Raw genomic sequence first — 22,687 nt, 5'->3', positions numbered from 1 at the left:
GATGCGCACTATTTTACTTTGTGTGGCAAAAGTGGCAGTAAATGAAACTGTGAGTTAAATATGCTGGTGTGGCCATTGTTGTGTATACGAACGAAGGATATGAAAAGGAAGAGGAAGAAGCTTTGAGAAGTTATAATACATCTTGTGTTTACGTGAAACTTTCCCCATTTTGGGATCGATGACATCAAGTTCACATTTGAGGATACACACTCTTAAGTTTTGTTGTTAAATTAATGTTGCCTAAGTTGTTTTTCCGCGTGCCATGCGAGTAATGGTAGTATATGCTTACTGAAGCTGGCACCACTGTATCAGACGTGCTACTTGGTCAGATGATGCTGCCGAATTTGCCTTCATACTACCATTCTTTCAGGAGCGCTATATACGTGGCTCAGAACGAAACATAACCTCAGATCTCGTCTCGTCAAGACTGCATGGCGAGGGATTGCTCTACGAGTCAGGCAAGCACACGATTGAAGGATTTTACGTTAAAACAAAACATCATTCTCCCAACTACAAATGAGTTCATAAACGCAACAACAAGTCGAAAGAACAGGAGGTACAGTGCTATGATTGCGAAAAGTGTGGACTTGTAGCGAAAAATTTCCCTCTACAAAAGTACACCAGCAACCACACTAAAACATGTCACGCTGAAGCTAATGCAGAGAAAAGCGAAGATGCCAGTAAATGTAATTGTGAATGTGACCTCTGGCTCTGTGCATATAATTATAACGGATCAAGGACATAAAATGCTTTCCAGCTTAGAACATGTACTCTTCTTACAAAAAGCTTATACAAATTTTATCTAAGTAGGTGTACTAACACATAAGGGTTTCAAAGTCCAGTTAATTAATTATAAGTAATTGGTTTACCGAAATAGCAGTGAATTATTAATGAGTGCTTTGTGTCTTAGAAATAATATTTATGAAGTGAATGCCAATAGTCTAAGGTACAAAAGTAACAGTTGCATTAAAACTACGTTGCAGGCTAAGGTAGCCAAATTAGATATAAATTTATGGCACAAAAGACTTGGACATATGAACATTAACTATATAAACATTTTATGTTGAAAATCAGTATGAGCAAAAAGTTAAACTTCTCAGAACAGACAATGGACGTGAGAATTTGCGTGCTGACTTGAAGAATATGTTACAGGAGATGAAAATAAAGAGGCACACCTTAGTTGCATATAATCAACAGAATGTTGTGGGATATAGCGCGTGCTATGATGTTTGCAACGGAAATGCATAAAAATTTGTGGGCTATGGCTTTCGCTGCAGCGTTCAACGCCTACAATCGTTCACTTGACTCGAGAACCCTATCTATCTCATATGAGAATTTTTGGCTGCACTGCCTATGCTCATATTCCAAAGCGCCTCCAAAGTTAACTTGATTCCAAGACCAGGAAATGTACTTACTTTGTTACCTTTTGAACCAAAAACAATATAAACTGTGGAACGAGCAGGCTAGCAAGATCATCGTCGCCAGGGACGTCGAATTTATCAAGATACCCTGAGCTTTAGAAACCAACAAGCATTTTTTTGAGGTCATCGTCAAGCATCAGCCGGATCCTGTTGTTCCTGCACCGATTGCTCCAGTTCATGAATCGAAAAAATGCAAAAATGCTAACGATTACTAAATTACTAATTCAGAACCTTTTTCAAAGCATAAATCCTAGAAATCATGATAGAAGAATAATTGTGACCTTGAAAACGCTGCTTTTGACGATGCCCAGGAACTCATGTTCAATCAGGCTATGCAGAGCCCAGAAGGCTTCCAGTGAAAAGATGCTAGTATTAGTATTGCGATTCCACGTATTCTATGTCCCTACACTGTACTTCCCTTGTTCTTTTTCCCGTAATTACCATCCTTTTTCCTAAGTATGCTAGTCTTTCGCGCGGGCCCCTTGCAACGTTCCCCTCTGACAACTTGATCACCCATCCTTCTGAGTACCATTTACAGAGCGCAGCAATTGTCTCAAGCAAACCCCAGCTATTATCAAGTTTAATGGAAAGATATTTTCCATAAACCATCTAACTCGCCGTACCAGCCCTTTTTAAAATGGCTAAGGTTTTACCTAATAAGTTAGCCAGGTGTTGACTTTTTTTTCTAAAAGGAAACTCCTAGAGGTCCAAACGTCACTAGAAAAATGGACTTTTTATTTTTTTAAATCGGATAAGTGGTGTTTTGATATCCTGGATACTCATTTCATCGAAAAAGCCCCTGGAAAAAATCTTGATAATTTTCGATGGGATTCAAACCCACGACCTCTTGAGTATCTCCAGGTAGGAGGCTAAAACGCTAATTACTAAGCCAGGAAAGCTTTTCAATGGAGATATATGATGCTCAGGGCGATAGATTGAATCTGCAAAAATGAGGTCTGGACTTAAGAAGATTTACCATCTACCAAACAACCCATCGATACTAAATGGGTGTTCAAAAAGAAGAGTGATGAGTCTGGCAATACGATCTTCAAAGTAAGATTGGTTTCTCAAGGTTTCGCCTAAGAACCAAGTGATGACTACGACTCTACCTACGCCCCAGTTGTCCCGCTTTTCACTCTTCGTCTCCTTAAAGCAGCATCCACTTGGATTCCAGGATTCTTAACAACTGAATAAGTTCTGCAGACTTAAGTTGGCTTTGTATGAACTGAAAGAGTGGAGCAGGATGTGGAGTAGGAAGCTCCACATAGAGTTCCAATCCATGAACTTCACGCAATCTAAAAACGATGCACGTCACTATTTTTTTATTTCCAGATCCATATTTTTTAACTGTAGCTATATTTATTGACAACATTTTAATTTTCTCGAACAATGAAACAATTTAAATCAATTTTAAAAAATTTCTAAGTTAGGCCTTTCGAACTAAAAACTTAAGACGAGTTAATAAGTTTCTAGGAATAAATAAAATTGTCAACCATATCAAGAGACTATTACCATCAACTAGATGGTACCAAGGATCCCAATCATTAAAGAGATTGAATGCGTTCTGTCATGCACTCTTGGTACCTAAGAATCCATCACGGGCCATCTCTTTCTTATGCAGTCAAGTGAAATCAGCTAAAACAACAAATCGCAGTCAACAACAGTTCCTTCAAGTACTGCAGACTCACTTTGGTACTGAGAATAGAGGATGAGTATTTTATCATTGTGTACTGCGATAATAAAAGGGCAAAATCCTTTTCTAAAAACGCTTATTACAGTTAGAGCACGAAACACATTGATACTTGAAAACAATTTGTCACAAGAGAACATTAACTAGAAAAATATCCGAGTCTTATGTATGTATATTATGAGTATACCTATACGTATGAGTGGGTATGTCTGTTATATATTACACGTGCTATATTATCAGGATGATTAGTGTTGTTAGTGACAACAAAAGGAGAAGGTCGCTCTCTTTTTTTTGCGCCTCATTCACTGTACACTGTTGAGAATCAGCCTAAAGAAGTTGGTCTAAATGTCGCATAGATTTTGTATACATATTCTTTTAAGTATCCCTGTTGTTCTGACATAAAAGTTTCTAAAATTTTAGAAGTTTGGCTGATGAATTAGCTGAGCAGACATCACTCGATATTTCACAAATAATGTAAGATTTTTTTTTTAATTTGACTAAAAAGCTCAACTTATTCATGCATTTAAAATTTAGTAATATATTTTCAGGTTTTAAATAATTCTTTAGGTGCTTACCAAATATATAACGGTAAGGTAAAATAATCTGCAATGTATTTGTAGGATAGTTTGCAATGGTTTTTGCTTGAATTTATCATGTTAATTCCTTTATACATGTATTAATTTTTAGAAGTTGTTCGTATTACAAAAAAACAATACTAATTGATTCCAAATTTTCTTTTTGAAATTGTTAATAAAAAAGCTTAATACTGAAATCCACAAAAGTGTCAACAATACTTTTTTTTTAGTGGATGATGTTAGTAAAAATTAAGAAATGTATCCAAATATGTTGGTTTCTTGTAGAAATTTGTGCTTATACAATTATCATCTTGAAAAATTAAACTAATTTTAAGGAAACTCATACTAAATTTTTATAAGGGATCCCAAAGGTGCACTGCATGTGATCGTTAAAACTGTTAAAAAGTTGGTCAGGATGCTCGATAATGTATTTTGGAACTTACACAAAAATATCTTCAACGTTACGATAGTACGAGTTGCTATACATTGTAATTGATTTAGGCAGATACTTTTTAAGATTTGCATGACAAACTTCCATAGAAAAGGACTAACAGGGCTAAATACAATAAGTAGTTCCTGTCTACAATAAGTAGTTTCAAATTGAAAATAAGTTAAATCTTGGATATTAGAAAATGATTCTAATGCTTGTTAATAAGTCAGAAATCTAATATGACTCTAAGAGGTAAACACGCAATATGGATACACTAATCATCTTATTAATTGGTGCATGCGTAGATGGCGGCACTTCTATATAAGCACTCTTAAATTTATCCGTACCTTTGTCGATAGCCAATATACTATAGATCTTGAATCACAATTCACAAATTTTTTATTTCATGAAAATTTTCTCAAAAAATAAATAAGAATGAGAAAAATATTCAGCCTGAATGCAGATCTAACACACAATATCTTGTTTACTAGTCAGTTGCTCTATGACTTTAGCTACTGAGGAGCCGTATATTTACTCGCACCGTAGGTTAAGATAAATTCCCATTCTAAATTTAAAATTAATCCATAACTTTTTCAAATTCATACTTATTTTTCATTTATGACGACATTTTTGGAATGTTTTAATTAAAAAATTGGGCGAGAAACTTTGAGAAATTGCGTGCGGGAGAGTTAATTGCAGAAACTATTATACGTGCAGAGTAATCTTATTTGTATACCTTGATTAATCCACAATACATTAGTAATGGAGAACTGTTTGTGTCACGTGAAGTATTGGGTTGATCGTCGAAAACACCCCAATTTTTCCGTTTCTGTACAATACATATTGTGGTTTTTATGAGTATATTAATTAGATTCTTCTCTATTATTTTACAGTATTTTTCATTGTTCCATTGTGATACAACTTTCGAATAATATTCTCTTTTTCTAATCACTATAGTGAAATTTCCTTTATCAGCCACAATTACTGGCAATTGAGGGTTTCATGTTAAAAACTGTTGCGCTGCCTTTATATCCGTGTTTAACATCTTCTCACGAACACTTGTTTTTTTAGGTATTTGGAGAAATCTTTGACGAGAATGGTTGACTTCTTGTCTCAGTTTATTATTCACATCCATCGAAGAATATAGGCTATACATTAAGAGTTTGAAAAAATTTTAAAACGATTTTTTTTGTAAATATCAATTAAACTTAAAATTTCTACTTAGTTTTATGACATTTTATATTCTATTAGGAATATTGGTTTCCGTTTAGTTAAAAAACTATTTTTCTTCCAATTTGTAACGATAATGAGAAAATAGAACACTAGTAATTACTTTATTTGCTGTGTTGTCAGTAATCGTGAAGTGACCTTAGTGTACAAAGTAGTTATTTGGCCTGGTATTCGCTAGATCAGTGTTATGCGTAAAACTACTGTATATTATGAAATTACTGTAACTGTTATAAGTAAGAACTATAACTTAATTATAATTCAAATAAAACCGGTTTGTTAGTTTATTACCGAAATTACAGGAACAAAAAAAATGTTACGTATGCAAATGTCATTTTTCCCAAAAATAAGAAGTTTGACACATAAGTTATTAATATTTCCCCCTGTAAATAGCTAAAAAATTTTAAGAAAATACATGTTGATCTTAAGATATACAACTTGAAATTTGCATGTTTAAACGTAGTACTTAAAAGGTAGCTGAATTCAGAAAACTTAGTTGCATTTATAGTTGCAAACATTTTCGTACAGTTTCTTTTTCAAACTATTATAGTATGAAACAGTGCACAATTAACTGCTACAAATAATTATGATGAATTTTATATATACATATATATTTGTATATAATTTTTTAATTAAACTGTTGGCCCAGAAAAGAACTTGGTTTACACAAAACAATAGGCTTAACCGACCCACGTGAACAGAATACCTTTATACCTTCTCCACTCGCAACCACGCAGTATAAAAAATCACTATAGCACGAACAGTTTAGGCGAATGTTTTACACTATAACTAACATTTTTTTATACTCCCACTCATACTTTTTGAACAATTTCACTCACACCTAAATCGCTCGACGCATACATTTTAAAGATCCGCTTCACACTATGTTGGTTTTCTACCCAATCTAGACAAACTGTACAGTTATTAATAGTTATATGTTCCAAAGTTACTGCGTCTCTTTTACATAATACGCATAGCTTTTCCTCTGTATTCAACCATTATTTATTACACGCTTCCATATTCCCGCATCTTATTCTTGCCATAACGCTAATCTTCGAATCCCCCCTACAACGACCTAAATATTTCTGTAAACCAACACGCATAATTTTCGCATACCTTTTGTTATACATTGAATTACTACATTTCGTCTCTATTTCTACTTTTTAGTATCTCATATTATTTGTTTCAATTCTTTAAAAAATCTTACTCTCCACACTGTACGGGTCTGTCTCTCCTATCCTACTTTTTTTAATCCAACTTAATTTTAAAAGTCCATCCTTTTTTAATTGATTAATTTTTTGCTTAAATTTTAACGCTCTTATCTTTCACGTATTACATAGTTTCGACGCATCTATCTCCTTCCTAATAATGTGCTTCGAGGTACGAAATCCAGTCTTAATTGAATTTTTTCTAAATTCTTCTTCTCTTTCCGCCCCTGGAACTCTGCCCTATAAGACATAACTCCTACGACTAGATAGTTAAACAACATTCTCCTTCTTTTACAGTCATTTTTACATTTTCCCTCCCAATCTCCATGTTTTTTTAGCTGCTACCACTTCTTTCTTTTTAAGTTCTTACAAGTGATCCTAATAGTTTGCCTCCCTATTGAAGATAAAGTATAAATATTTGAAACTCTCTACTTCCTTGATCTCTTTGCCTTTGAACACCCACTTTTTCTTTCTGCTGTTTCTAGCTTTATTGAACACCATTTTTTTTGTTTTTTTTTGTGCTTAGTATTAAACTTCTTTCTTCTAAAAATCTCTTTAGAATTCCTTATATATGTATCTAACATCGCCTCTCTGTATAGTGCCATAAGGACTAGATCATCGGCATACGCAAGTGACCAAATTCTAATACTACCTATGGCCACACCTCCTACATTCCTTATCTTAAATTCGTTCTCTAATAATGCTATGTACAGACAAAACAAAATTGGACTTAGAATACAACCTTGACTTAAGCCTGTTGTACTCCAAAACTTCTCTGAACACGTGTCCCTAACCTTGACTATCAAGGTCGTTTCCTCGTATAGCACTTTTATAATCTCTACTAAACAATTGTTCATGTCTGTTTTTTCTAGAATAATCCAGAGTTTGTCTCGTCTCACTATGTCAAAGGCTACTGTCAAGTCCACGAAGCACGTGTAAACTCTTAATTTCTTAACTTTCGCTGATTGTATAACATAATTCAGGAAGTAGATACTATTCATTGTAGACCTACCCTTCCTCAAACCAGCTTATATCTCTGGTGAAGCTTTTCTTGCCACCACCTCTTTCACTAATTTCGTTCTCAGTACCTCCGTATATATCTTATACGCTATAGATAACAGCGGGAAACCTCTAAAGTTTTTTGTAAGGTTAACGTCTCCTTTTTTGTATAGTGAAACCCCTACCGCGACTTTCCAGTCTTCTGAAATGCCCTCACTTTTCCAGACCTTCTCCAACAGCAAAACAAGTCTGTTGAAAAGCTCATGTCCACAATGTATCCAGACTTCATTTATGATGCCATCGAGACCCCCAGCTTTTTTCTTTTTTAGAGACGTTATTGCATTTAACACCCGAAAAGCTCATAACCTCGCTGAAGCAGAGATTAGTTCCTCAACCTGTCTATTTTCGCCTATCTTCTTCTTGCAACTGCTGTCAATGAGTTCCCTAAAGTACTCTGTCCAATCTTCAATTGGTATGCTGTGTTCTACCAATGTTTTCTTTTTGACATATCTTATAAAAAATTCCACACTTCCTTTTTAAGCCTAATACTGCCAAGCTATGCTGCCACTAATTTTTTTCCAGTTGTTTCTTTTTTCACGCACAATCTTCTCCAGTCTCTTCTCTCCTTAAGATATAAATCTTTGCTAGCTAAATTCTTTCTCCGCCAGTAGTTAGCTGCTTTTACTCTTCTTTTTTCACTTTACACTTACTGTTCCACCATTTCCTATCTCCTAATCTCCATCTTCTTATCCTTATTTCCTTGTAACCATTGACCTATCAACAATATCCTTAAAACTGCTCCAGATTGTCTCAACCGTACCTGTTTCTACCCATCTATCCCATAAATACAGTTCTTCTGCTGTATTTAAAACTCTACCATATCGTCTAACGACCATAAAAAAACTATTTTTTTATTATCTCATAAACTTTTAGACACTTCCACTACTTCATCCTCAACTGTAACTGCTAGAGAAAGCGGTGAGTGATTGGAGTCTACACTACCTAAAACTTGAAACGTTTTGACCCATTCCCTACAGTCCTTATTCACTACTATATAGTTGATAACCGTACACCCTCCAGCTCTTACATATATATGTGTATTCCCCCTCATCATCTTCTTTTTTCCAACCGTTTAAAATAAACCAGCCTTTATTTACAAACACCTTGACCATTTGTCTATTTTGATTGCTAATTGTAAGATCTTTACTTTTTCTTCTATTTATATCTCCCCCTTCTCCCAGACAAACTGACCTAAATGGCCTGTATTGATGTTAAAATCCCCCCCCCCTACAATTACTACTTGGTTTTCGCTAAACTCCTGATTCTCTATAAAATTTAAAATTCTCTCAAATCACCGAAATCGTACACTGACCACACATTTACAAACTTATTTTCTACCTCAAAGTTACTAATGACTGCATCATTTTCTACACAAATTTTAAAGCTACTGATATTCGACTGCCAATTTTTCTTCATCCTGATCAAAAAACCTCCTTGGCTCTACCTTTCTTATTTTCTCTTATTGCATTCATCGCTTTCTAAAAAAAATCGCTAGAGAGTCTTCTTTCAAAACTATTTCAACTTTTGCACTCGAACCATGTTTCAGACAAACTGACAAAATCATGCACCTCTCAACAAAGTTTCAGAAATCTCTATCCTTATTTAAAATACCCACGTAGTTCCAAAATGGGTACTTTCTCTTACTCCCACAATTACGGTTGATACGTAGCCTACCGTCCTTTCCGTATTCACTTCTAAACCATAATCTTTCTCTAGGTGCTAGACAAAACGGACCTTTTTGCTTTCTTTTAAGACTAATGTGCTGCCGCCGCTGCCGTTCGCCGTTTCTGAGGCCTGTCAGGACTCTTTCGCAGGCAGCTAATATGTCTCGCCACTTCTGTCATGTCTTCTTCCGCCCCAAATTTTCTCCGCTTTCTCCTCGCCTAGCCATTTATACCAACGATTTATAAACCAAAACCCGTCTAAGCTGCCTTCAACCTGTAGCCCTACCTGTTTTTCCTCGCCTAGCCATTTATACCAACGATTTATAAACCAAAACCCGTCTAAGCTGCCTCGAACCTGTAGCCCTACCTGTTTTTCCTCGCCTAGCCATTTATACCGACAATTTCTAAACCAAAACCCGTCTCTCGAACCTGTAGCCCTACCTGTTTTTTTGTTTTTTACCCATTTGTTTATACCCTATTGTTTTTTCCTGTCCTCTTACCCTAAATCGCTTTCTATGAAAAATTTCGTGCTATTTAGTTTGTTTTTGTTCCTCTACACTTAGTCTTCATCCTCTTTACTATTAAATCTCACCACAGACACGGTTTCACTTTTTTGAAGTTATACTTCTATAGGCCCGTTCTGCCCTACAGAGTAAATCAACGATTTCAGATTAGTGACCTTGAGAAAAAGTGTAACAGAAGTGGATTTTGCTTGATTTTCACCCTTCGCCCCGCCCCTCTTGACGTACTTCCAGTTCCTTTACACCACACAACTTTTTTAAATTTTACTTTTTTTTCTTTTAACCAATTTCTAAACAAAAAAAAAAACAAAAAAAAAAAAAACACTAGAAGAAACAAAAAAAAAACAGTTCCCGAAGAGATTTGAACCCCCGACCTCCTGCACATAAGCCAAAGCCCTTACCCACTTTGCTATAAGTGGCCCCAACAATGGAATGTTGGTTACTTTACGGTATATACAGTTCGTAACTTACTTTTAATGTAAATTCTTATTTACTGTGTATTAATTCATTTGGTTTCATAATACATTTAATAAATAAATATATAATTTATAATGAAACAAATTTTTTTAATACATGTTTTTTTCAAAAATTTGAAAATTAATATATACTAGCGGTCCCCCGTCTCGGCTTCGCCCGAGACTTACTAAATAAAACACCGTAGTGTGTTGACATGTAATGTAAAACGTTCCCAGTTAAAAATTTTATATCTATTTCGAACACTTCTTAGAACAAAAATCTTCTTATTAAAAATATCTTTGTCCATACAGTTTATTTGGCCAAATAATAAGCTGTAAAAATGAAAAAAATATAATTATGTTAAAAAGTACCGTGCGTTCCTTATACCATAAAATAATCGTTGGCCATAAAGGGCCGTTGATTTACAGTTTGTCCCGTATAGATTACGAAAGAGGCTTTTTTTAAGCTGTTGAGATTTAAAACTCCCAAAAAATATACATTAAAAAAAGACTTTTTTCCCTTATCTCACAACTTTATTACCAGAACAACAAAGTCATGGAGCTTAATCTCTACATTTTTTATCGCCACAAAAGTACGAATACATTTTCTACTTATTTAAAAATCTGAAAGATTTAAAAGGTTACTGTGAAGGTAAAATAAAAAGCTAATCTCTCACGTAATGGATTCTTTATTTGTTGATATAGACGCTGCTGTTCCAATCTCGATGAATTTTCTGCGTAAATTTCTTGACGCCTAAAATTATGTTCATCAGATACATTTAAAGTTTTCCTTCCAATTTACCCTCTTGCGACTTTTGGCATCCTTAAGACTTTTGTGACCTCTAAAGGCTGTTTCCTGTCAACTTTGTTAAGTTCTGATATATTTGTTAGCAAGGTAGTTCGACGTCCAATGGCCCTAAAAAAGACCGGCGAGCTTCTTAAGTAAACTCTTTGTGACTGCCTGGATACCTCAGGGTAATCTTCTCTGGCCTGCTGTCGAAACCCCAGACTGATCGGGAGAAAAATTACAAAGTCCAAAGCTTTGGAGCTAGTTAAAAAGATCTTTCCCAACGTCTCCTGGTATAAGGTTAAAAATGTTGGTGTTCAAATCACTTTTTTTTTGCAAACTCAGTTACTTAAGTGATCTAAGATGGAGAGATTGGTTCGTGATGCTTGCTCCTTGAAGACTGTCCCGTTGGCTCAAGTTTTTTTTCCCTTCATAGCTGTTAGGTTTACCCACCGCAGATCTTGAAGAGGATCGGTTATTCCTGGTTAAATGCTTAGAGTTGAGAGGGTAATACAGGGCCGTCGGTCACTGGAGTTCCCAGCTTTGCGAAAAACAACTCCGCTCGTGACGACTGCCAGTGAATGACTGACTTGGTTTAATAGTGGCCATCTTTAGTTAACGTAGTCTTTGAGTAGACTAATCGCTTTCGGAAATGGTAGTAAAGATGTATTTGTTGGCAAAGCAGTTTAAACTTAGGTGGCCCTCGAAAGAACCGATGAGATTGATAGAGAAGTAGGGAACGTAAATACTTATAATGGCCCTGAATAGGGTCAGTGGTAAGACTTCCAGCTATTCCTTATTTTGCTGTGTACGGAGACTGTGATAAAGCGAGGTACGCCGCTGACCAAAGAATATCTCGCCGTCGGGTTGTTTCCCGGATAACCAACATCGCTCATCGTTAGTTGGGAAAGTGGGCATCGGCCGTTGGGACGACCACTGAGAGGAAGCCGTTGTGGTTGCCCGTACTCCTCAGGGCTGTCTTCCCTGGCTTGCATGTGTAGTAAGAAATTTTCTGACGGCACCAAGCCAGATGGTTGAACGGCCTCAAAACTCTGAAGTGTTGGAGCAGGTTGTGCTCTGGTTAAACATGTCTCCAGGTATTCCGCCGGAGACGTTATCTGTTTAAATAATTTTTTATTGGTGGTACTCGTCAATCCAGAAAGTTTAGGGTGGAAGTAGACGTGGGTCACTTGCCCATTGGAGAAGAGTGTCGTTGGTAACTGGAATACCCAGCTGCACGACTATTATCGACATTCTCGATGCAGCTCAATGAACTGCTGATAGACGACTGCAGAATTTTTTGAGACGCTCCGGCCTATTGTAACTACCTATTATAAGCGCTTATTTAATTTTGTTGCAGGTAGCTTCGATTTTATGTCGACGCCACCTAGCGGATCCTGCTGAACCAAAGTGTAAAACTGGCGTATTTTTGCAAAACTTTGAGCTTATTTATTGCTATGGTTATTGAATTTTTCAAAATAAAAACTATACTAAATCCATGTGGGAAGTGTCAAGAATCGGTATGCAAAATTTCCGCAAAATCGGTTCAGTAGTTTTCGTGGTTAGCGATTACAATAGTTTTAGCGACTTTGCTCTATATATTGGTAAGACAAGCAGAGCAGCTTTTATAGGTAATAATAAACATTCATTTACTTATCATTAATTTGTTACTTTTAAAATAAATAAATAATTGTTTATACATTTTTTTATATTTTCATAATTTTTATTCAAATTTTTAAAATTAAACATGTTACAGAGAGTACAGTTGAACGATCTGTAATTATTTTGGATATTTCTGATGCTATTTTTAGTATACTTTTGATGCTTGAATAATATCTGTAAAAAAAACCTATGTGCGATGAACGTCCTGAAGGGACATTTACTGGTAAGTACTACTGTGCTATTAAGGAAAGTAGTACTACAGGATGGTTTCTCTTAATTTTTGAGGTACAGTTATATTTTAGATATTACATATGGACTAGGAATAAGTGTGTCAGCGTATATGGTAAATGTGAGCGTAACGTTACAGAAGGAATTATCGTAGGCAGTAAGAATTTGTTTTGAAACTATCGGAAGATTCGATGAAAGTGCACAGTCTTGTACTGGCCAGGCTCGACACTGTTCCTATTGTATTGTGCCACAATGTGTTGTTTGTAATTTTCAGTTATAAAATATTAAAATTTAAATTCAAACCACACCTAACGTAGGTATACACATTTCATCAATACAATTTTCCCTCTTTTGTACACAATGTTATTTTATAGAAGGTATAGTTTTTTTTTTTTTTCTTTTTCTTTGTTGTTTATCATCGCCCGTAGGCTTGGATATGGCTTTTTCACACAAGAATGGTATTTTCTAACCATCCATGCGCCTGAGTTATGACCAGATGTTTATACGCATATAAACATCTGGGCCAACTTATAGTCACACCTATGATCACCATGTTAAAGCGAAAGAGAAACAGTTAATCGACCCTCGAGTATCTAGAGCACAGGCGAAATGGCAAGACTTGAATGGTCACCAGACGGTCACTTACCAAGTACCAACATCGCCGAATGCAGCTGAACCTCGGAGATCGACGGAACTGCAACTCTACCGTTGCACCACCGCGATCACTATATATTTATATTTATAATTATTTTATCTGCCTTACAATTTTCAAAAAGTATAACTTCTTACTTGGGTACCCAAGCACCTACTATCCACAGGTTCCACTTGACCTACGCATACATCCACGCTAAGTTGCATTTCAAAGGACACGCTCACACCAACACGCTAATCACCATACAAAGAGACACCTCTAAACACTAAGTTTTCCGGCCTTATCTGCTTATCCTGCGACCTAACAAGCCTTTTCATCGCGGGTGCTTCATAATTGGACAAACAACTCTTTCCCACCGTCAACTTTTCGCCGCTATTCAGCGACGTTACTCTACCGAGTATGCTGCCTTCTATGGTGCCTCCGCCCACTGTCCCCACATTGTGGTCAATGCTACCGACAATACTGACACCATCTAACACTCTCTCAAGCTCCTTAAGGGCGTTGCCTACTTTTGTTTTTGTTTTTTAGTAGCTGACTGTGTTATCGACGTCAAGTCGATGGATGACAACCTTGCATATGGGACGTTCTTTTACAAACCGAACAGCTTTGGACAAAAATTGACCGACACATGTTAGATTTAACTAAAACTTCTTTTACGGGTTCTATTTCGAAAAAAAAGATACGTGTAAGAGGATTTTCTTAATTTTCGATGTTTTGAAAAATAAACAAGATCGAAAATTCGCGAATTTAATGATTTATCGATTATAGCCTATTTTTCAAAAATTTATAACTCTGGTTTTATTTAAGCTAAACAATGCAGTTTTTCTTTATTTTAAAGGTAAAAAGACAAGCTTTAAGAAAAAAGTACTGACAAAACAGTTTGTCAAAAAATTCAAATTGTTATTAACAATTTAAATGTTTAAATCGGTTTTTAACAGTGGCGCCACCCGTAAATCAACTTTTTACTATTTTTATCGTATTTTGCGTCAAATTTTCTATCGAAAACGCTTTTAAAAACGAAGAAGAAGTTATTTTTACTGTAAGAAAAAAATTAATTAATTCAGCGTGGTACGTTATATCGACACGTGGGTCACATTTTACTGCTCATATTCTTGTTCAACACCGTTTATCTCTTAAATACAAATAATTGTTTCATTTTATTAATTAAATTTTCATTTTATTAATGACTTTTCTCTAAATTTTCGTACTTTTTTTGGTCATTTTTGCGATATTTTTTTTAATGATAAACTTCATAAATAAAAAATTTTGGAAGTCAAAACATGTTTAACTGTTGTACGTTTTTATTGATTATTTTGTTTTTCCTGCCATATCCGTTGTCGTACAGCCTTTTTAATTAGAATATTTTAAAATTTTGGTTTATCCTAAATATTTTCACAATGAAATATTTAATATATCAAGTTTTCGAGGACGGGATGCATACGTTATCAGTTATTTTTTTTCTGCTACTAAGATCATAGTGTCGGTATGTATGATTGTTTATTTTTCAAGTTATTCGTACCTTTGTATACAGCCTATTTTAACTTTATTGGGTTATGGAGTTTTATGGGTCATTGCTATATCCTAACGGTATTATAGCGAGGAGTTTTTTTAATGGTTTCTATGCGTTATTGCGTAGACAGGGACTTTCCTTAATTCATCTACACTATATGAATTTTATTATAATAGTTTGAAAGGCCTCAATGCATTTCTTACGCCTATACTTTTGAATCAGTCTTGAAACACTTGTATCTCGAGAAGGATTTATTTTTATGATTTCAAAATTGGTGGGAGCCTTTTTTATTGCTTGTTAAAGCGTTTAAAGCATTTTAATTGAAAAAAATCTAAAAAAAATTTTTTTTATTCTCGTTGCACGCAACTTTTTAAACTTCAGAGTCATCACAAACACACACATATATTTATACGTATGCATATTACGTTCTAGCGAAAAAATTCATTCAATATACAACTGATATAAACATTTTGAGCTTCTTTATTGGTACTTTACATCTAAAATGTTCTTACAAATTTAATTTTTGCCTTGCATAATTCTGTTAATCAGCATTATTCTTTAGAAAATGTGTGTGTAGGCAAGATCGCACTAGCAATATGCAATCCAACTATTTTCCTTAAATTATTTATTAATATCATGATTCTCTAGGTGAGCAAGTACTGACGATCAGAAAAGCAACTAAGTTTTTGTATTATTCATTAATTGAATATGCCCTTAGGCCAACCAGAATCGGTGATTAGCAACAGAACTATTTTTTAGTTAAAGTTGCAAACAAAATACATCTTTGGGTAAGAAAGAATCGGAGAATCGGTGATTAGCAACCCAGATATTGTTTAGTAAAATACAGTTAGATGAAATACTTTTTCAGAAGAACAAGTATTAATAGTTGATCCCAACCATTATTTAGCATTATTTATTCATAAAATAAGCTCACCGGTGAGCAAGCATCGATGATTAGAAACAAAACTGTTTATTAGTATCATTTAAGAATAAGATGTGCTGTTAGGTGACCTAGCACAAGTGATTAGAAGCCCAATTAGTTTTAAGTATTATTTATTAATAAATTTTTCCCTTAGACGACCAAGCATTGGTGATCACCCATCTAACTGTTTTTTAGTATTATTAATAATATGTATCTTTAGGCGAGCAAGCATCGATGATTATAAACTGAACTGTTTTGTTGTAAAGTTAATTAACAAAATATGAATTGCTAATCACCAATGTTTGCTTGTCGATAGGCACCTTTTTCAAGTATAGAATTTAATTCAAATAAAAAATTCAAATGAACAACCTAATAAATAGTTAGGTTTGCTTATTACTGGAACTTGCTGACTTTGGGACATATTCCATTCGTAAACAGTATTAAAAAAAAATCAGTTTTCCAATAAACACTTGCTTAACTTCCGGGAAAATTTTATTCATAAACCGTACTAAAGAACAAGTGGATTTTTAGTTGGCGATACTTGCTAACCTAAGATAACATTTTATTAATAACTAACGCTAAAATACAGCTAGTTTTTAATTACCCATGTTTGCTTACTTATCGGCATATTTTATTATTACACAATTTTTAAGAACAGGTGGAATTTTATTTTCTAATGCTTCTTTAGCCAAGGTAATATTTGCTAATAATTGATACTAAACTGCAGTTGAGTTTCTATATGATGATGCTTGCTCGCCTACTGGCACACTCTATTAACAAATAATACTAAAAATCAGCTAGGTTTCTAATCGCTAATGCTTGCAAGTCTAAGGAAACGATTTGTTTTTTCATAATACTTTAATACAGTTGTCAGAACGTTTTAGAAATAATAATCTGTTTTTGATTAAATAATAACAAGTATTTGTGTTGATACTGCAATCAATAAATAAATGTTTTTCAGAATTATATTTTTTTTATTATTTAAATAATATGAGATACTAGTTCAGATAAGATTCGAAATATACCTGAAATATAGTTAATTTTATATAATGCAATGATTCTCTGTATACCAAAATGGTATTCTAGAATTAATACTTCTTTTTGTACTATTACGCCTAGTTTCTTCGGAATTTTTAATGTTGTTTTATAATTTTAATTAAATATTTAATTTAAAATTGAAAAAAAATTTAATTTTTAATTTTTAACGTCCTGTTTTAATTTCACTGTTTTTAAATTTTTAATTACGTGTATTACTTTCTTTTCAAAGAATACTAGTACTTTAAGGTAATTGACTTTTATTTTAATTTAAATACCTGCTTAAAACTATTATAAGCTAGTGTGTTCAATGTAAGACTGTATCTTAAATATTTTAAAAATTTTGTTCTAAAATTACGTTAGGTATTTATAATTTTCTTCAAACACATTTGTACTGATTTTGACTAATTTATTTGAACTTTAATAGTAGCTGTGAAATGATAGATCTATTATATGACATATCTCTTGAATTCGAGAAAAAAATTTAGCTGATTTTCATTTTTTGAGAAAAAAACTTGAGAAACACTGTTAAAAAAATTTTAAGTATTACTAATAGCCTTAAAATATGTCAGGAAATAAATAAAACGAATAAACAAGTTAATAAATAAAAACTTTTCTCCTCTCGTCCCTTCTCAGGTTTTGATGTTGTATAATTTTGTTAAGGTGTTGTTTTAAATATCATTTAGTAGATGATAAATTCAATCATTGCTTCAGTTATTTATTACTTACTAATGGAAATAAGTTATGGTTCTCTTCAATTAAACTAAGTCATCGGTGTTTATTTGGGACGCTAAATCGGCTGTGGGCTTTTTTTCGCTAGAGGTAAGCCACTCATGCTTTTTTTCGTAAAAATGCAAATAACTATTTTTTTTTTTCGAGAGAGACAAATAAGGAAGTTACGCTTTTTTTTGTAAAACAAAAATGTTCTGTGCTTTTTATAATGGAGTTCATTAGTGTAGTGCTTGTCTTACCCACTAGCTGTGGCCTCTGTTTTTTTTACTTAAACGTATTCGCTGTAATTTTTTTCGATGCATCTTAAAAATGTGTGCTTGTTTTCAGAGAGGACTTCAGACTACAAACTTGTAAGTTAAAAAGTCTGAAAAATTACTAAATCAATTTTATGTACGTTGTGTTAATCTTAATATTTTGGACCTTAAAACATTTTAATAATTGTTTTAATAAATTGATAACAAAAAGGAATCGCATAACTACGTGTCAATGTTACATATGTGCTCTATTCTTCATTATTTTGCCTTTTTATCGTAGTTATTTTCACGCAATTCTTGTTTATTTTAGCGCTGTTGGTAATTTAAATAATAGTCAAGACCAAGATATTCGAGATCTTAACTAACTTGTCTCGATGATATTAACTTCTTGATAGCCATTTCTTGTACTTGTCTTGAATGTTATTACATGCATCTTGTCTTGATATCGTCTTGATTTTTCAAGACAGGACAAGATGATGCCGAGAAGTTCTTGATTCTTTCGACAGCCATATTTTCACCAGATTATCTTCTAATTTAGAATTTTTTTGTTCAAATGCTTGCATACGTTGCAGTTTAGCACTTTCTCTGCCTGATGACACCTCACCAGCTTCGCGAAGATGTCCTCTATCGAAGGCTGTGTACCGACCGAACCCTCGTTTTTATGTAAATCCCCTATCGATTTTTGGGATGCTGTCCCCTTAAGACTCGTTTCACCTCCCATGTCTTTTCCCTTCGTCACACTCCCATTTCTCTCCTGATTTCTTCAATACCGCACTGTTTTTATGTTTTTCATTATTTTTCATTAACGTAGTTAACGCGCACTTGACGAGAAAACACAAAAACACACTAAAATAAAGAGATAGCCAAAAGAAGACGTTCCACGCGTTAGGGTCGAGAAACTAAATCCCCTGTCTTTATCTCCTTTTTATCACACTAGGGGGCTGAGCCCCCTGCGCGCTCCGCGCGCCAACCCCGAAAATTTAATCAAACATTTATTTTCTATACTTTTAAAGAAAATACAATAATTGTATCTATATCGTAACACTTAATATTGCAATATTGATTGACTTACACATTAAAATGACTTTTCACTAATTTTTCAAATCTACCTGCGCTTGATCAGTCTCAGCCAATCACGCGACGAATAAACAGGCTTTATCACATGACCCATCGTTTTTTTAAGATAGGATGACATGAACACTTGAAATTATATTTATTCCATTCACGCCAGTAAAACAAGAAATCTAGAAACAAACAAATAGATTGCAAAGAAAGACGCCTCAAAACTAATAAATAGCTAGCTTAAAACACGCTTCTCCCTTACAATAACACAAAAAACAATATTCATACAAAGAGCTCGCTAAAAATGACGATGGTTCACATCGATTCGCAAGAGCTTATCCTAATACATCCGTTCACGCTCGTGGCCACTAACCAAGTCTTATATTACCTTTTATTTACTGAACTGCAAAAATATAATGTGAGTTAATTTTAAAGTTTTATTGTTCTTAAAAAAACTTTTTATCTCTAGTTCATCAATACAATTGTTTGATTTCTTATACTTCTTAGAAAAATTTTTTTTAAACAGTCTTTTTAAATTTATGTACAGTCCATATAAAATATTTTCAGTTTTAATGATGCTAAAAACATAAATATAATTTTAGCTTTGACAGTGTTATACGCCTTGTGTCTATAAGTTATTAAACGTTTCTCGTTGATTTTTATGTTAGTCACTTCACAGAACTGTCGACATATGAAAATTCAAGAAAATTAATAATTTAACGACAGAGAAAGTAATGGAGTGGTTCCTCAATCAATTTTTTTAAATTTTTATTTCGTGGACTTTTCTACTGTGACATGTTTACTAAAGTAAATGAGAGATCTTAGTTGTATGGAAGAGATTATTAAATAATGTTATTTTAACCAAGGTTATGTCTACGTGAATTTGTTAGGACAAACGCGTAACTCTTACCCTTGCTAGTAAAGGAATACTATAGTATAATGACGAAGCATACTACAGGAGTAAGGTAACGATAATGTTGCTAATAATTTTAGTTTTTGTAGCAGTTTCTAAAGGAGGAGAAAATTTAATTCACCCGCAAATAATAACACAAGACCACAAAAAAAAGTCAGGGTGCTTTTATCAAACATAGCTAACTTTATGTTATTAGGTGGCTAAAACCGAATTTGGTGTCATAATTACCCTAGTATGTCAAGATTTTCTGAAATCTAACTTTAAAAAATCGAATAATGTAAGTTTTTCGACAAAATTCTGTAAATTCATGCAACCCATGGCCCTTGTAGCCAAAGGTTCTCAGCAGACTATCCTTAATGCACAAGCCAACCACATAGAAATCACTTTTTGAACCATCAAAGCTCGCACAATCTAACTTCAAACCTCCAGAAAACCAGTAACTTTAGCTTTTTCACGAAATTTTTGAAACTTTGGCCCTAATTTGTAAAATAACCAAAGATCACTAACAGCGTAGCTTCAAACATAAGGTAACATCCATAAGATCACTTTATGATACACCAAAGTTTAAATAACAAAGCTTTTACAACCTAACCTCAAACCCCCAAAAATCCAGTAACTTGAACTTTTTTACAAAATTTTATAAACTTATGCACTTATTGATCTTATAATCTAAGATTTTCAGAAAAGTAGCTCTACACATCAGCCAATAACCTTAAGGTCGCTGTTTAAACTTTCAAAGCTTATAGAACCTAACCTTATCTTAAATACTCAAACCTATGACTTTTTCTATGAAATTCAGTAGACTTAAACGCTCAACAGCCCTATCTAAAATCAACCTTAATTCCACGTAGAGTCCAGATGGACTTTTCCACCATGGTAAGGACTGTATAAAAATCAGCAGGAATCAGCAATGACCCTGATGGATCTATATTTAGAAAAATAGTAAGATATTTTCTAATTTTTATAGGTCCATCTTTATTATTCACAGAAAAATCGTGTGCTTAAATTAACCTGTTCTCTCCAGAGCGTTACAGTGGAGTTCCATGTTAACATACACTACATCAACATTTATAGTTTGTACATCGAGAACAGGAGAATAGATTAGGTCTTACATCTAGACTGTAGGTGCATAAAAAAATATACATCGTGATTCACAATGAATAAAAGATGGATATTAATGTTGTGGCCCTTCATAACGATCTAAGCTCAGATAACGCCAAAGTAAATAAATACTCTGGTTACATACATACATTAAGGATGCCTCATGAACTTTGAACTTCACTTCCTGGACTCTCACCTCGAATATTTCTCTAAAAACTTAAGAGACTATAGCCAAGAAGAGAGAGAATGGAGGGTTTTGGGATGAGAACATGTTATCAGACTACTGTTAGAGTCTTAAAAGAGGTACAGCTACTATGCATAAAAAAAATTATTTTACTGACCATCCAAAAAAAAACAACACGTTACTCCCAAAAAAAAAAAAAATTTCAGCAAAGCAGCATTATATTCATAAAAGTTATGTACATAGATTTTTAAAATTGTTTGTCCTTTATTTAAATATACATTTCATCAATTACCAAAAGTATACATCTTTTTTTATTAGTCCTATTACTTTTACTTTAAGACTTAGTAATCTACATAATAATCAAAAAATTTATATTTATTCAGCAATAATTAGTAATAAAGGAATAATTATATAATGTAATGTAGAAACGAAAATTTAGGCATTCAGTTCAAACGACAGACAATAAAGCTGAAGTAGCCTTTGGTTTTAGGACAGTTATCTCCAAGATCTTTGGTTATTTGTGTCATGGAGTGCGTAAATTTATAAAATTTCGATAAAAAGCTTGCGTTATTGGATATTTGTGGTTAATAGTTAGTTTATTAGTGCGTCAGTGATTTAAAAAAAAATTCTGAGACAGTTGGCTTGTGTTTTAAAGCTAGTCTGTTAAGCTTTGGTGTATCTGAAAGTAACCCATAATTGTTAGGTTATATTTAAAATTACTTTAGTGAAGATCTTAAGTTATAGGACCAATGGGTGCATAAGTTCATAAAATTACGTAAAAAAGCTTAAGTTACTGGACTTTAAAAGGCTTGAGGTTAGGTTGTGTGAGCTTTTATGATTCAGAAAGCAATTGCTGTGATGTTGGCTTGTGTATTAAGGCTAGTCTGCTAAAAATCTTAGTCATAGGGGCCATAGGTTGCACGAATTTACAGAATTTGGTTAAAAGTCTCACAATATTCGATTTTTCGAGGTTTTGAGGTTATATTTCACAGAATCTCGACATGCTGGGGTAATTCTAAAATCAGAATGGGTTTCAGCCACCTGATATATATAGAGTAAGCTATGTGTAATAAAAGCACCATGACTTTTTTTTTGGTTCTATATAATTATTAATTACCAAAGTTGAGATCCTCTGGACCCAGAGCAAGGCATTAAGCTACAAGTCTTTGAGAGTAGGAACATTAATTTGCTAACTTCTCCATGGATTAAATCAGAAAATGTTTCTAACTTACCCTCTGGTATTCTTGGAAATTGGCTTTTTGAGTTTGATGATGTTATCTAACCATTTTAGTTGCTATAGATTTATTTTTTCACATCAGCACAATGATTTTGTCTCAACCATTTTGTCTTACTTTTCTCCTCAAGTTGTGATAAGTTACAAATTTGTTTGCTACT

At 33.7% G+C, this 22,687-nt stretch overlaps 1 protein-coding gene across 1 annotated transcript in view; it reads left to right on the top strand.

Annotated features, from left to right (window-relative positions):
• LOC106639267 (protein IWS1 homolog A) overlaps positions 1–22,687 on the top strand; it is a 244,301-nt gene that overhangs the window by 91,723 nt on the left and 129,891 nt on the right. The gene's annotated exons all lie outside the window — the stretch shown is intronic.

The sequence above is a fragment of the Copidosoma floridanum genome, unplaced genomic scaffold (genome assembly GCF_036245765.1).
Source record: "Copidosoma floridanum isolate Cflo_tuat_1 unplaced genomic scaffold, Cflo_Japanese_pri ptg000016l, whole genome shotgun sequence".
NCBI classification, from domain to species: domain Eukaryota; kingdom Metazoa; phylum Arthropoda; class Insecta; order Hymenoptera; family Encyrtidae; genus Copidosoma; species Copidosoma floridanum.
Note: the sequence above shows the minus strand (reverse complement) of the source record. Positions and strands in the feature narration are given on the sequence as shown.